Source organism: Rhinopithecus roxellana, chromosome 1 (genome assembly GCF_007565055.1).
Source record: "Rhinopithecus roxellana isolate Shanxi Qingling chromosome 1, ASM756505v1, whole genome shotgun sequence".
NCBI classification, from domain to species: domain Eukaryota; kingdom Metazoa; phylum Chordata; class Mammalia; order Primates; family Cercopithecidae; genus Rhinopithecus; species Rhinopithecus roxellana.
Window position 1 is genome coordinate 139,672,617 of NC_044549.1, and position 15,920 is coordinate 139,688,536.

A 15,920-nucleotide genomic window follows, 5' to 3' on the forward strand; every position below is an offset into this window, starting at 1 on the left:
GGTATTGCCTAGGATTCAAAAGCAATCAGGAAATAAAATAGAAAGAGAAAAGTATAAAAAAAAAATAACATGTGAAATGTATCCACATTACACATAACATCTGGTATATTGGTTTCCTCAGTCAATGGTAACGAAGTACCACACAAGGAGTGGCTTAAAACAACAAAAATTTGTTGTGTCACACTTCTGGAGGCTAGACATCTGAAGTCAAAGTGTCAACAAGACCACACCAATATCTGTAGGAAAGTTCTTTCATAATTCTTCCCAGTTTCTGCTGGTTTGCTGGCAAACTTTGGCATTTTTGTCTTGCAGCTGCCATCTTTCCAATTTCTGCCCTTATAATGACACCTGTCATACTAGATTAGGAACCTTCCCTATTTCAGTGTGATTTCATTTTAGCTAATTGTATCTACCACTACCTTATTTTCAAAAGAAAAAAAAAAAAAAAAAAAAGATCACATTGTGAAGTACCCAAGTTTAGAACTTCTTTTTGGCAGGGGGATATGATTCAATCTGTAACACCAGTGTTCAGCAAATGACCCATGAACCAAATCTAGTCACTATTTTTGTAAATAAAGTTTTATTGTAATATAGCCAATGAATTATGAATTGTCTATGGCCACTTTCATGCTACAACTGTAGAGGTCAGTAGTTGTGACAGAGGACTTAGAATTTCTTAAAATGTCAATATTTACTATCTAAACTTGTACACAAAGTTTCCTGACTCCTGCATTAGACAAAAGTCAGCCTTTTTTATGATAACATGCAAATAAACCTAAAACAGAGAGAGAGAGAGACAAAGGGAAAGAGAATGGAATTGACTTGAAACACATTGCCGTGATATTTTGTAGCTCCTTCCATCAAGAGGGGGAATTTACTTTACCATACCTTGAATCTGGACTGAACTTGCATCTTGTTTTGACTAAGAAAATGTGGCAGGCGACGTTGTATGAATTCAAAATTCTAGGCCTTGAAAAGCTCCCCAGCTTCTTCCTTTGCCCTGTTAGAATGCTCCATTTGCAATGGCTGGACTGGGCCCCCGTATGAGGAGATTCCATGTGGACAGAGAAAAAGAAGGGCTAGCCAAATAGCAGTAAGGCCCTGCATATCTGAATAGGGCTGTCTCAGATCCTTCGGCCTTGCCAACCTTCTGAATGTCTTTAGATGAAGAAATGCTCCAGAGGAAGTCATCAGAAGAACCAACCAGCTGAGCACCCACCCAACCCACAGACTTATGAGAAACAATAAATCATCATTGCCTGAAGTCACTAAGTTTTGAGTTGTTTCACAGTGATAGATAACTGAGACAGAGAAACACCAAAATGGTATAAATACATTTCTTTAGGAAATCATCTTAGTGTGCAAGGCACTAGGTAGCTGCTTTGTGCTGCTGAGATTACCAGGGATACCTTCCCAGGTTTCTACTAGTGTTTGCTGTTCCTCATGGAGATCCAGGTCTCAGCTTCTCTCTCTCCTCAATTTTAAGTTTGGCATTTGTTTTTCGAGGAGTTCACCAAATTCTTTAATATGCTACTTCATAAAATATTTCTGGTTTATAAAGTAGAAACTATGATTGTTTATTAAAATTAGTTAATGTGTAGTGTGCTATGTATAAAATAATAAAACTCACCATTTCATTTTTATGCCAAGTTACTTGTAATATAACACAATTAATTTCTTTTAACGTAATTTCAATAATCAAAAGTACAAAACAGTTGGGAGACCATGGCACTGCATATATTTCTGTATACTGATTTTTTTTTTAATTCCACCCACATGCTGCCACAGTAAGCTAAAGAACAGGTGAGATACACTTTACTCAAAGTGGAGTGAATCAGCTATAAATAATGACACATTTCAAAAAAATTCATTTAAAAATAGTTGGCAAAGTACTAATCTTTCAAGAGAATAAAGAACATAACCTACATACTATCCCCCATGATACAGATTTAGCTATAAATATTTAGAGATTTTTGCTATTTAATTCTTATTCTTCTTTCTCCTTACATGTGAAAGATTTTTATAGAAGAAATCGTATGAATGAATGGATTTTTGCTTGTGTGCATTTTCTTTCTTTCTTTTTTTTCCCCCAAGTATATGGTTACTTGATTAGTTTCATTAAATATGCCATAGGGAATATTAACTACAAACATAAAATATGTGTTTTTAAATTAGACACGGATTTTCCTACTTTTATTGAAGCTACAATATATTAAGGCAAAGACTTTATTAGAGACAGCTAGAAAGTTATTGTGACTTAATGAAGACAAAAGTTACAGGAGATGTGAAACCTACCGAAATAAATCAACGCTGTCCATTTTAGATGCAAGAAAAGTGTCTTAAGTATTCACAGGGGGCAGGAGAATACTGAAGTGTATAATATCTATTCTATCCCAGTTCTGATGGCACTTTTAAAGTCAACACATGCTAAGTCTCACAAATTATGAATGTTAATATTGAGAATAAAAGAAGAGCTGTAACTACAATTAGCAAGTGCCCATCTCTATAGCATATTTTATAACATTCTCTTAACCATTTCCATTCCTATCTGCTTATTTTTATTTCTTGTTTTATGTACATATTCCACATTTTCCCACTTGATTATAAACCCATTCTATTGGATAATAATAACAAGAAAAAGGGGGAAAAGGCCAATCTTTTATTGGAACGAAACAATCTAAATTACTTCTACTTTAAATCTTAGCAGTACTAAATGATAAGAAATCAAAGGAGCATTAACTACCTGGTAAAATCCTATCTAATTACTAATGAATTAAGATGGAATAAAGCATTAAGAGTAAACAGCAAAGCTCTGTCTCATACATGTCACTCTGCAGCTTCACAGTTGACAAAATCTTTTAACCAGAAAGTAGTTAGCCACTACATAATACAGCTAGAGTAAAGGATTCCATTTTAGTCATTTTTTTGGAGGGAGGCAGGAGTGGTCAGGGAAAATAGATGGATCTGTAAAAGTTGCAGCTGTAAAACAGCCAATGCCTACTCTAGATGTCCCTGCTATACTGCTTTATCAAGTCACACTGGAAGTAGCACATTTACTTTAAATCAAATAAGATTGCCACAATAGACCATCTTTCTTTGTATCTTGCCCAGCACAGGCTCTGAGATTTTTGACATAGATGGCAATTTTAAAAAATTCTTTACATTTTGTATCAATAATTACTTATTTTAACTGATTTTTTAGTATTATTTATTCCATATCTTCTTGTTTAAATCCTTTTAATTTTGCGGCAGTACATCCTGGAGTAATTAATTTTGGACAGAATGGTGGATGGTACTTTTGTCAACCCTTTCATATTCAAATATACCTTTATATTTTCTACATATTTGAACTTTAGTTGGGGGCATGTGTTTAAAATTCTTAAAACTCTAAAGATTGTTTTCTATTTTTTTAAACATTTAATATAGTCATTTGGACTTCTGATGACAACCTAATCCTCTTCTCTGACTAGACAATTTGTTTTATGCTCTGTGGAAGTTTTTAATGTTTTATTTCTATGCTTGGAATCCAAAAGTTTCATGAAGATATATCCATGTATACTTTGCTTGTTTACATTAATATTGCATGCTACTAAATTCACTCTTTGACTGTGAAGATATATCTTTCATCAGCATGGAGAATTTTTCTTCAGTTAGTGTAAGAGAGCCAGTACTATTTCTCTTCCATTCTTAGCCAATTTCAGAAGAACATCATTACGTAGACAATATGCAGCTGTCTGTATAAACATACAGGTGGTCCTGATATTTGAATAGGATTGATCTCATCACCAGTTTTAACAGTGAGTACTAACTACCCTAAGCCAAACAAAATATTCCATTCCACCAGAGACAGTGACTGGTTTAGACACATATTTGCAAGCCAATCAAAACAATAAGATGGGATAACATTTTTTCTTGAAGATTTTGAAGGAGATAGACTCTCTCATTTCTTATTGGAGTTTAAGCTATAAATTTAAAGTTATCAAAAGTTCTACAAAAACAGCCAGCAAAAGGTTACATTTAGATTTAGAGGAAATGGAGTGAGAAAATATATCTCACTGCAGGCTTTAGGCCTGCAGCAAGTATGCTGGATTCTGCTATGTTAATTTCATTAAGACAGTCACTGCAGTTTCCAAGATATTATTTTTTTAAATACATATTTCTTGGTTAGAGTTGCTCAGAGAGAAAATTTCACTTCATTTGGAAGTTAATGGTAAAGCCACAACTTTACTCTTAGAAGTCCACGGTAGTAAAATATGATGCTGGACAGCCTCAGGGGCTGTCATTCCCGCCTTTCTACTAGGTCCAGCTAGCTTTTCGGCTGGTAGCCCTGCTAATAGGAGCCTTAAATGCACTACCAGATGCTTGGATGCAGACCCGCAGGTAGTGGCTACCCAGAGATAACAGATTATCATAGACTTCTTCAGTGTTCATCCTTCATAACCTGTTGTAGCAGGCTATTCTTGGCTTATTAGCTTCTCCTGAAAGTTCTGATCTGTCCATCTAAGCTAGTGCTTCTGGCAAATGCATTAGCAACTATTTCTCTTCTTTCTAATCCTTATTCCAGACCATTATTTGCCTTGCTCCGCCTATATTTCTGTAAGGTTTAATTCTGTAATAAGTACCTGATTCCTATAATACAGGGGCTCTAATTCCCTGATTGATGCAGGTATTTATATCAAAAATGGGTGTGGTTGTTTTTTTCTTTTCAGAGGAATGTGGAGAAGAAAATGATAGATTATGAGTTCAGAGCGCTCAATGTTTACTGCAAGGTCTGTACAAGAAAAAGCAAGGTTTTAAGACTTCCCTGAAAGCAATACTAGACTTAGACCCTACCACCTGGGGCCTTTACCCCAGTTTTTCAATTTAATTTACTCAAACCCATCAGAGAAATCACTATCTGTGGCATCCATAACCTTAAAAAATGTACTTCTTAAATAATAAGACTTAAAAGCCAAAATTACTCCTTGTTCCATGGGCTACAAAATGGATGCTGTGTTGGCAGGCATGCAAACAACATTAATCTCCTTGCACATCTCCATCAGAGCTCTTGGGTGACCATGTACTTTGTCATTGAGAAATAATACTTTAAAATAAATCTTTTTTTTTTTTTCCCTGAACATCGTGTCTCAGTAGTGGCCTTAAAGCTAGAAGAAGATGAGAAATAACTAAGATCGGAGCAGAACTAAAGGAGATAGAGACATGAAAAACCCTTCAAAAAAATCAATGAATCCAGGAGCTGTTTTTTTGAAAAGATCAACAAAATAGATAGACCGCTAGCCAGACTAATAAAAAAGAAAAGAGAGAAGAATCCAATAGAAGCAATTAAAAATGATAAAGGGGATATCACCACTGATCTCACAGAAATACAAACTACCATCAGAGAATACTATAAACACCTCTAGGCAAATAAACTAGAAAATCTAGAAGAAGTTGATAGATTCCTGGACACATACACCCTCCCAAATCTAAACCAGGAAGAAGTAGAATCCCTGAATAGACCAATCATAAGTTCTGAAATTGAGGCAGTAATTAATAGCCTACCAACCAAAAAAAGTCCAGGACCAGATGGATTCACAGCCGAATTCTACCAGAGGTATAAAGAGGAGTTGGTACCATTCCTTCTGAAACTGATCCAAACAATAGAAAAAGAGGGACTTCTCCCTAACTCATTTTATGAGGCCAGTATCATCCTGACACCAAACACCAAAACCTGGCAGAGACACAACAACAACAAAAAAATTCCAGGCCAATGTACTTGATGAACATCAATATGAAAATCCGCAATAAAATGCTGGCCAACCAAATCCAGCAGCACATCAAAAACCTTATCCATCACAATCAAGTCAACTTCATCCCTGGGATACAAGGCTGGTTCAACATACACAAATCAAAAAACGTAATCCATCACATAAACAGAACCAATGACAAAAAACACATGATTATCTCAATAGATGCAGAAAAGGCCTTTCACAAAATTCAACACCCCTTCATACTAAAAACTCTCAATAAGCTAGGTATTGATGGAACGTATCTCAAAATAATAAGAGCTACTTTTGACAAACCCATAGCCAATATCATACTGAATGGGCAAAAACTGGAAACATTCCCTTTGAAAACTGGCACAAGACAAGGATGGCCTCTCTCACCACTCCTATTCAACACAGTATTGGAAATTCTGGCCAGGGCAATCAGGCAAGGGAAAGAAATAAACGGTATTCAAATAGGAAGAGAGGAAGTCAAATTGTCTCTGTCTGCGGATGACATGATTGCATATTTAGAAAACCCCATTGTCTCAACCCCAAATCTCCTTAAGCTGATAAGCAACTTCAGCAGTCTCAGGATACAAAATCAATGTGCGAAAATCACAAGCATTCCTATTCACCAATGATAGACAAACAGAGAAACAAATCATGAGTGAAGTCCTGTTCACAATTGCTACAAAGAGAATAAAATACCTAGAAATACAACTTACAAGGGATGTGAAGGACCTCTTCAAGAAGAACTACAAACCACTGCTCAAGGAAGTAAGAGAAGACACAAAAAATGGAAAAACATTTCATGCTCATGGTTAGGAAGAATCGATATCATAAAAATTGTCAAAACACTCAAAGTAATTTATAAATTCAATGCTATCCCCATCAAGCTACCATTGACTTTCTTCAGAGAATTAAAAGAAACTACTTTAAATTTCACGTGGAACCAAAAAAGAACCCACATAGCCAAGACAATCCTAAGCAAAAAGAACAAAGCTGGAGGCATCATGCTACCTGACTTCAAACTATACTACAAGGCTACAGTAACCAAAACAGCATGGTACTGGTACCAAAACAGAGATACAGACCAATGGAACAGAACAGAGGCCTCAGAAATAACACTACACGTCTACAACCATCTGATCTTTGACAAATCTGACAAAAACAAGCAACGGGGAAAGGATTCCCTATTTAATAAATTGTGTTAGGAAAACTTGCTAGCCATATGCAGAAAACTGAAACTGGACCCCTTTCTTACACCTTATACAAAAATTAACTCAAGATGGTTTAAAGACTTACACATAAGACCTAAGACCATAAAAACCCTAGAAGAAAACCTAGGCAATACCATTCAGGACATAGGCATGAGCATTTCCTTATTTCTAACTATGAAGTTTCTAGATGGCGTTTTCTACCAATAGAAGGCTTTTGTCTACACTGAAAATCTTTTGTTTAGTGTTCATAAATTATCTTAGCTAGATCTTCTGAAAAACTTGCTATAGCTTCTTGTTAGAACTTGCAGCTTTACCTTACACTTCTATGTTATGGAGATGGTTTCTTTCCTTAACCTTCATAAACCAACCTCTGTTCACTGCAATCTTTTCTGCTGCAACTTCCTCAGCTCTCTCAGCCTTCATAAAATTAAAGAAATTGAGGGTCTTGCTCTGGATTAGGCTTTGGCTTAGCGGAATGTTGTGGTTCCTTTACTCTACTATCCAGGCCAGTATAATTTCCTCTATATCAACATTAATGCTATCTTGCTTTATTATTATGTGTTCACTGGAGTAACATATTTAATTTTCTTCAAGAGCTTTTCCTTTGCATTTACAGCTTGGCTAAATGGGGAAAGAGTTCTAACTTTTGGCCTTTCTCACCTTTCAACGTGCCTTCCTTTCTAAGCTCTTCTAGCTTTTCATTTAAAGTGAGACTTGCAGCTCTTCCTTTCACTTCAACATTTAGAGGCCATTGTAAGGTTACTAACTGGGCCTATTTTTAATATTGTTGTGTCCTGGGATATAGGGAAGCCTGAGGAGAGGAAGAGAGACGAGTCATGGCCAGTTGGTGAAGCACTCTGTAGAACAAACACATTTATTGATTAAGTTCATCATCGTATGTGGGTGCAGTTTGTGCCACCCCAAAACAGTTGCAATAGTAACATCAAAGATTACTGATCACCAATCAGTATAACAGATATAATAATAATGAAAAAGTGGGGAATCTTTTGAGAATTACTAAAATGTAATGCCAAGCCATGAAGAGAGCACATGCTATTAGGAAAATGGCATTGATAGATTTACTTGATGCAGGGTTGCCACATACCCTCAATTTCTAAAAAAAGTAAAATATCTGTGAAGCACACTAAAGGAAATTGCAATAAAATGAGGCATGCCTGTATGTATATAAACACACATACATACATGCACATGCACATGTATTTTTGTCATTATAAAGCATTTGAACTAGAAAGATATTAATATAATGGTTATAGATTGCAACTTGATCCAATTCCTTTAATCTGTTTTAATAATTGTCCTATTGTATGCAAGATTTTATTTGGAGAGTTTTGGTATTATAACAAATGCTAGAAAGTGAAATATCTATTTTCTGAATATGTTTTTATCTTCCTGGAGAAGTTTTTATTGTTTTATGAAGAGTATGTATGATGAAGATTTACTGTCTACAAGCTTTTCCAGATTTTGTTTAAGTTCAGAGGCCTTGCTGGAGAGCTTTATCATAAAGCTGCATACAAGAATATTTTCCAATCTTACCAGATACTGTAAAGACACACAAAGAGTTTCTGGGGTGTGGGGTCAGAGATGCTCTCATTGGGCTGTAGATTTCGCATATGAAACTCAGGTCTTTGAATAAGTTCCCCAGTGTCCTAATCTTAGATGGAATAGGGGCTGTGAAAAACTTTCTGAGCACCCTAGAACACAATGCATGTCTATTCAGACAAGACTTCTTTACAACTTCAGGACTGCATCTTGTTTTTCAATAATTGAAGCCAGAAGGTTGATATCAAGCTTTTCAAAAGGCCTTAGAAGCAGCTGATCCAAGCAGAAAAATTGCTCTATTTTTATGATGGATTCTGCATTTAATTGTATCCTACATAAAATGCTTCCTGGTTCTATTATCTTAACCTTTGTTAGTTTCAGCTTCCTAATCTCTATAATGGGTTTTTAAATGAGGCTTGTCTCATTTAAATTGCTGCAATAATTAAAAAAAAAAAAGAATAAAAGCTGATTAATAAGATAGTACTTGTAAAGCAGGACATGCATTGCCTAGCACATGGTAAAGTCTTCATTGGTCTTGTTCTTTAGTTATTGGTAGTTTCTAAAGCTACTTACTATGTACAAATTATTGTTTGAATAGCTATGTAGTTTATATGCACGATCTCATTATTTCGTGCTTTTAGCAACTGTATTTTGAAAGATGGATTTTGTGCAGATAAGCAGAAAAGCATGTTTACAGACATGATAGTAAAAGTGACCCTTAATTTTCCTTAAAATTACAAGATTCCATAAAAATTGAAATTTATAATTGTTGTCAGTTGCTGTATTCAGTTCACCAAAGGGTTTATATCCAAGAAAGGGCAGAATAAGACACGTCAATATTAAGTATGTATAATCTAAAATACATTAAATCAAAAGGATATCATCAAATACAAGTTGCCTGATATATAACACATAGAGGATGTATCTATATTGATGCAAAAGCGAAGATTAAAAAAATACAAAATGTAAAATGCAAAAGGGAAAATTTAGTCAATTGTACTATATCATTTAAAATAATATTTTGAATTATATATGTATTCAAATGTGTGCATATGAGAAACAGGACATTAAATAGAATACAGCAAGAAGAGTTGAAGATATGAGAGTGCATGCAGCTAGTCCTAGTTACTTGTATTGTTATGGGTAGGTTACCTATCAGCAAAATATATTCTGGACATCCCAATATGATTCTGTTTATTTGTTTGTTTGTTTGTCTGTTTTACCAGTTAAAACAAGGCATTCAAATTTTCTTTCAAAATTGCTAACTCTATAAAGTAGTATTTCTATTTCACTGGAAAGGACATAAAGGCTCAAGATGTACACATGGGTAATATAAGGAGGAGCCAGGATTCAAATTTAAATCTGTTTGATTCCAAAGTCATTCTTGCCACAGCATTATACTGCCTTTACCAGAAAGTGAGCCCTATCTGGACAAATAGAGCTCTATTTGCGTTTTTCATTGTTTCACTGGCATTTAAGATAGTGCTCTAACAAATTACAGGTACTCATTTGGAATTTTGTTGAAAGAACAACATGAATGAAAGAAAGAAAAATATCAAAGGCAAAAAGCCCACTCTCTCAAAAGGCATTAATTTCACGTTTATACAATTCTAAATGTTCAAAATTTTCTGTCATTTGATAATTCACAAAATTAAATCTCTACTAGGAAGTTTACCCTTAGCTCCCTAAGGGTGCAAACCAAGTCTTATTTTGTTTTATTTCTCCAACCATAGGAGCTGGAATTTCAATACATATTTCCCAAGTTGATGAATAAATTCATATCATGACTCCAATATGAAGTTAAGTCTGCATAATCATGTATTCTTTATTTGAGACACTGTATAAATATTTGTTGGATGCAAATGTGCAGCATATGTTCTACTTATAACTTGAAAAATATTTCATATAACTGTATATTGACAATCACTAATAAGCATAAACAAAAGTTATGGGCTAGTTACTGTCCATTAGTAGAAATAAAATTACATGTCTTGTCTCCATTTATACTTCTATTCACTACATCATAAGTTATTCAGATAACCAGATAATAAGATCTTCACATAAGGTGGCTGCCACACCTAAGTAGTATTTAAATCATTGAAAAATTAAAATAAAAAAGAAATATAGAAATACAGAGGTAATTTATTGATTTATAAAAATTATTAAAATTGCTATTTCAATGTGATATGTGACCTTAATGAGACTACAGTTAAATGCTGATAGATTTAGTCTGTAAAAAAAATAACTATAGGGAAATTCCATGATTGTATTTATTGTTGATAGTCTTGCTTTATCATTTAGGTTGAATCATATGAGATTGTGATATTTAGTCATTTTTGACTTATAAAAATAGCAACTGAATATGGTTGTCTATAAAAGTAAAGGGACTTATATTGATGTTGTTGCTAATGTCTCAGATTCAGAGCTGTAAAAAAGGGACCTCAGATTTGTTATGGAGATTAAAGAACTCTTGGAGTATAAATGGTAGTTATTTTTGTTAATAATAAGTAAAAACTTTGACTATCATGTTGCCAAAAATCATTTTATTATATTAAGAAAATATTCTCCCAGTTTGCATCTTTTCCTAAAATATATTTTATGCCTACATTGTTCTTCAGATGTTCTGAATATGAACTAATACAGCAAAAGAAGAATGTGGGTCTTGCCAAAGGTTTAATGCTTGACTTTCATTTCTAAATGTCATATACACACACAAAAAAGATTTCCTTCAGGAAAACTTCTCTAAGGAAGCCCAAGAGATTTCTTGCTCAATTCTTTGCCAAACAAAACTTCTAGACCTTTCAAAATTTGTTTCAGATGTACTCCCAAAGAGTACAACTGTCTGATCTGCAACTTGAGGGACTTACTAGCCATGCTGGCCTATATTGCATATACTGAGTGTGGATCTTTCATGGATGTCAATTAAAATTTTATACATAACACAGGTTCAGAATGTACAAGAGAAATCTGCATAGTCTAAGAGTAAAATGTGCTTTTAATTTAAAATGATGCAATGTCTCTAATTTTTCAAGTATCAAGAAAATAATGAAGGCAGTATGAAGTACATTTTTGCAAATGCATTAAGCTGAAAATCAGTTATGAAGTCCAATTATATAAGATAAAATCCAGGCTGAAAATAAGCAAAAATGCCCTTGACCTAATTAAATCATCATTGGTATAATGATTTAGAGTCAGTTTGCTATTTGTCCTTCTGTTTTTCTCTGTTTGCCAAGAGTATCACTGAGCAGCATATTCTGGGTTTATTTTCCAAGCACTGATTTACATATGTCTTGTTTCAAGCACTTTTTTTTTCCTCTCTTCTAGGACATCTGGTTTTTTTCTCAGTACTGGATCATATGAGGAATGTGGAAGACACCAAACTCAAACTTCTCTCCTGGCATCTGGCAAGAAAAGTTCCCCAAAGTTGTCTGTCAAAGAAGGTTGTGCTGGGAATTATTTTTAAGTTCTCTCTTTCATGACGCTTCAGTTGGATATTTCCAAAATGTCAGCATACTTCCCCAAGCCTTTCCTTACTGGCTGTCAGTTTCTGAAAGTAATGCGGGAAGGGTACTTAATAGCACAGTTACCTGCAAGATCCCGGAGGCCAGACAGGATCAGGCTTCAGTGCCATAAACTTTCAGCATGGACTGGCAGCGTTGTTGTCTGGGTCATTTGCTAAAGACAGGAAAGAAAAAAAAAAAAGTACTTTAATAGTTCCACGGCTGGCCGGGCGCAGTGGCTCACGCCTGTAATCCCAACACTTCGGGAGGCCAAGGCAGGCGGATCACGAGGTCAGGAGATCGAGACCATCCTGGCTAACACAGTGAAACCCCGTCTCTACTAAAATTACAAAAAATTAGCCGGGCGTGGTGGCGGGCGCCTGTAGTCCCAGCTGCTCGGGAGGCTGAGGCAGGAGAATGGCGTGAACCCGGGAGGTGGAACTTGCAGTGAGTGGAGATCGCGCCACTGCACTCCAGGCTGGGCGACAGAGCCAGACTTCGTTTCAAAAAAAAAAAAAGTTCCACAGCACAAGGAAGCAAAGCTGTCAAGTACAAATAGAACCCAAAAAAGTATTTTATAGAACCAAGACATCACTGCTTGAAAATAAGACTGATGCCTATAGGCAGGTGAACTGTCTTCACCTGCAAACTGGAATTACCTACACATCAGGCAAGATAAGGCCATGTTCTGCTAACTTAAAGGATCTATGTTATGACCAGACCAAGAAGGAACATACAAGATGAAATTTTAGAAGAGTTAAGAATCATAAAATACCTTAAGGTTGAAAATACCTTAAGGTCCCACTGTGTTTTCATCCCTGCTTGGTGGGAGCAACTACTCCTCTGCCCCTGCATACATACTCAGGCTGTCCTATAAATTTTCTCATCCTTCTTTTAGTTTTTCCAGAGACATTACCTTAACAGGTTTATATGTATTATATAAGTCTTAACCTTCAGAGCTTTATTGGGTTAATCCATTATCATGCAGGATCACTAGAGTAGGAATCTGAGGAAGGAGACTTAAAACTGTGAAATTAACCTAAAACCAGATTATCAGTTTTGTGTGGTACAAGCTTCATTTACTTGATCTATGAGAATGATTAAATGTTAGAATAGTTGGGGGCCTGAGGGACTGTGGACCCCAGTCCTGTATATTTTTTCTTTTTTTTGGATGAAGAAATTGAGAACTAGACTTGTAGACACAGGGCAAGGAACAAGCTTAAATTCCTGACCTAAGGATAGTGTCCATTGCGACTGCCCTGCCTATAGTCAAATTTTACACTTTAGCCTTCCAAAACTGTTTCTTATTCTAGCAATCTGGTGGAGAGTGAAATGTTGCCTACAGTTTATATAACATATTATATCAATCTATTTTTTTAAGTTTACAGATGTATAAAGGTATATAGGTATATATTATAATTCCATGCAATTATATGTATTATATATAATTACTGTATCAATATAATATGCTTTGGGGTCTTTTATAAATACATATAATATATATTCTTTAATTATCAGAATATATTGCATTCTGATATATATGAGAGGAAGCTCAGAATCAGCAACTGTACAGACACAGCCACTGTGTCAGTGAGCAGTGACGACATCCTTCTGATGATCTGACGTCCCAGTGGCTGAAAATCAGCTGCTGTGTTCTCTCCAGGACAATCCATTTTCAGTGAAGCCTGAGTGTGTGGCCACTAAGACTGTTCCCTGCTCTCCTTTATTCTCTTATGTAATTCTAACAAGCAGAACTCAAGGAGAACCAATCATAAAAGTCACTTTATTTTGTGTCCCACTGTGTTTTCATCCCTGCTTGGTGGGAGCAACTACTCCTCTGCCCCTGCATACAAACTCAGGCTGTCCTATAAATTTTCTCATCCTTCTTAAATAAGAAAAATTCTTATAATCGCTTTAAACTGCAAATGTAGTCTCAATGAAGTATTGAAAAAGAAAATGTCTAGTTACATGTAATAGCCAGGACTCCAATTAGATTTGAAACTAAATCTTCTCCCTCAATTGCATCCCAGTTTAAGACCTTGTTGGAACTAGCTTCTTGCAGTGCAGCAAAAGTTGATGTCTTTCTTTCTTTATGTACCTATCGTTGTTTCTCCTTGCCTAACTTGTAAATCCTTTTTTTTTTTTTTTTCCTGATCCCTCCATTGTTGCAGCAGATATTTCAAAGTCAGGGAAGGGCATTTTATTTTCTCTGGGCCTCATAAATATTTACATTTGAATTTCACATGGGGGCACTTTTGTGGATTTGCTGAGGATTTTTTGACTGACTCTTTAATTGAAAATCTCTTCATGTGGACAGGACACCTTAAACTGGTTACTACCAATACCTTCTCAACCTCCACTTCCAGGAGTCACTCCACAGAAAAAATGACTCAAACGAAAATTTCTGCGACAGTTTCCATACCACTTCTCCAGAATTCATATACTTTTGACTGTCATCAAAGTGCAGTTACAAATTAAGATGCAACTCTCTACTCTGTGATCACAGAAGTCTTCAGATATGTTGGGGGAAAGGGGAGGGTTGAAATTGTAGTGGCTCCTACCAAAAAAATCTTCCTTACTCATTTAACCTTTCTGTATTGCTGCTAACAGTAATGGGGTTTAAGGTCATATAACCAGTTTCTGTTTATCTATTTCAAAAATTTGCCGTTTTTATAAGTGCACCATTAGAATAAAACATATATTATACATAGATTCATGCCTTAATCAAAACGTTCCAATTTAAGGTCCTACTGCACATCCTGACAATGAGTTTCCTTTAATTGAAGAAATTTGCTTTCTCTTGCAACATGAAAGAGCCTTTAACATTGAATGTCTTATGGTATTGAATATAAGAACTATATTCAACATTATGACCAGTGCACACATAAGCATAAATATGTGTGAAATACACACACACACACACACACACACACACACACACAGGCTTTTAAAATCTTCTAGTCCTATCAGAATTTATTCTTATCATATGTTTTCTTAGGGCTCATTGTGATTTTTCAATTCTCAACACTTTTTCCCAGTATGAATTTCTTTCTTTTAGTTTCTTTTCTATTGAGCCACTGTTTTGGCTTCAAACCACAGGGAACAAAATGAATCAGGAAAACATCTTCCCACCTTGGACCAAACCACACTTATATATCTAAGACACAGATGATATATTTGGAGGAACTAACCTTTCCTTTTAGAGTTATGCGAGTCCTTGTATTCATTGTTCTGCCCACACTAAAGAGGTGGGCATTTTACAGACCCCAGATGCCAGGCTGAAACAGCATTTGAAAGACTGGATACTGGGAGACATTTTTTGTAAGCATGTGAGAAACTTTAAAATGATAGTATCTCAAATTTAAGCCATTAAATTTTATTTGTTAGCCCAAAACAATATGTGTAGTATATTTTAAACATCGAACTTTAAAAGAGTTATTCTGTCTTCTCTATACAATCATCTAAGTTCTGCTTAAACATTTTGATGATATGGGATGATAATGCTCTCTGGGGAGCAGGGCAAGGTCTCCTATATTCAACAATGTACTAAAATAAATGACCCATGAAGGTCAGTAGAAAGATAAGTCTCACCTGCAATAGCCAAAACAATTGAGAAGTGAGGAAACTGGGACCTACCAAAGTCATTATTTTAACTTCACGATTATCCCTTCAACTGATTCTGCTTACAGGCAAGCATGGGAAAACAGAATTGACATGCTTACCCGGGGTCTACTGAGGGTCAAAACTTGCATTCCAATATACTTATTTGATTGATAAGTACCTTACTCCCTGTATTAGGTTTTTAAGGCTGGCATGACAAGTACTAGACTGGGTGGCTTAAACTATAGAAATTTATTTTCTCACAATCTTGGAAGCTAGAAGTCAGATTAAGG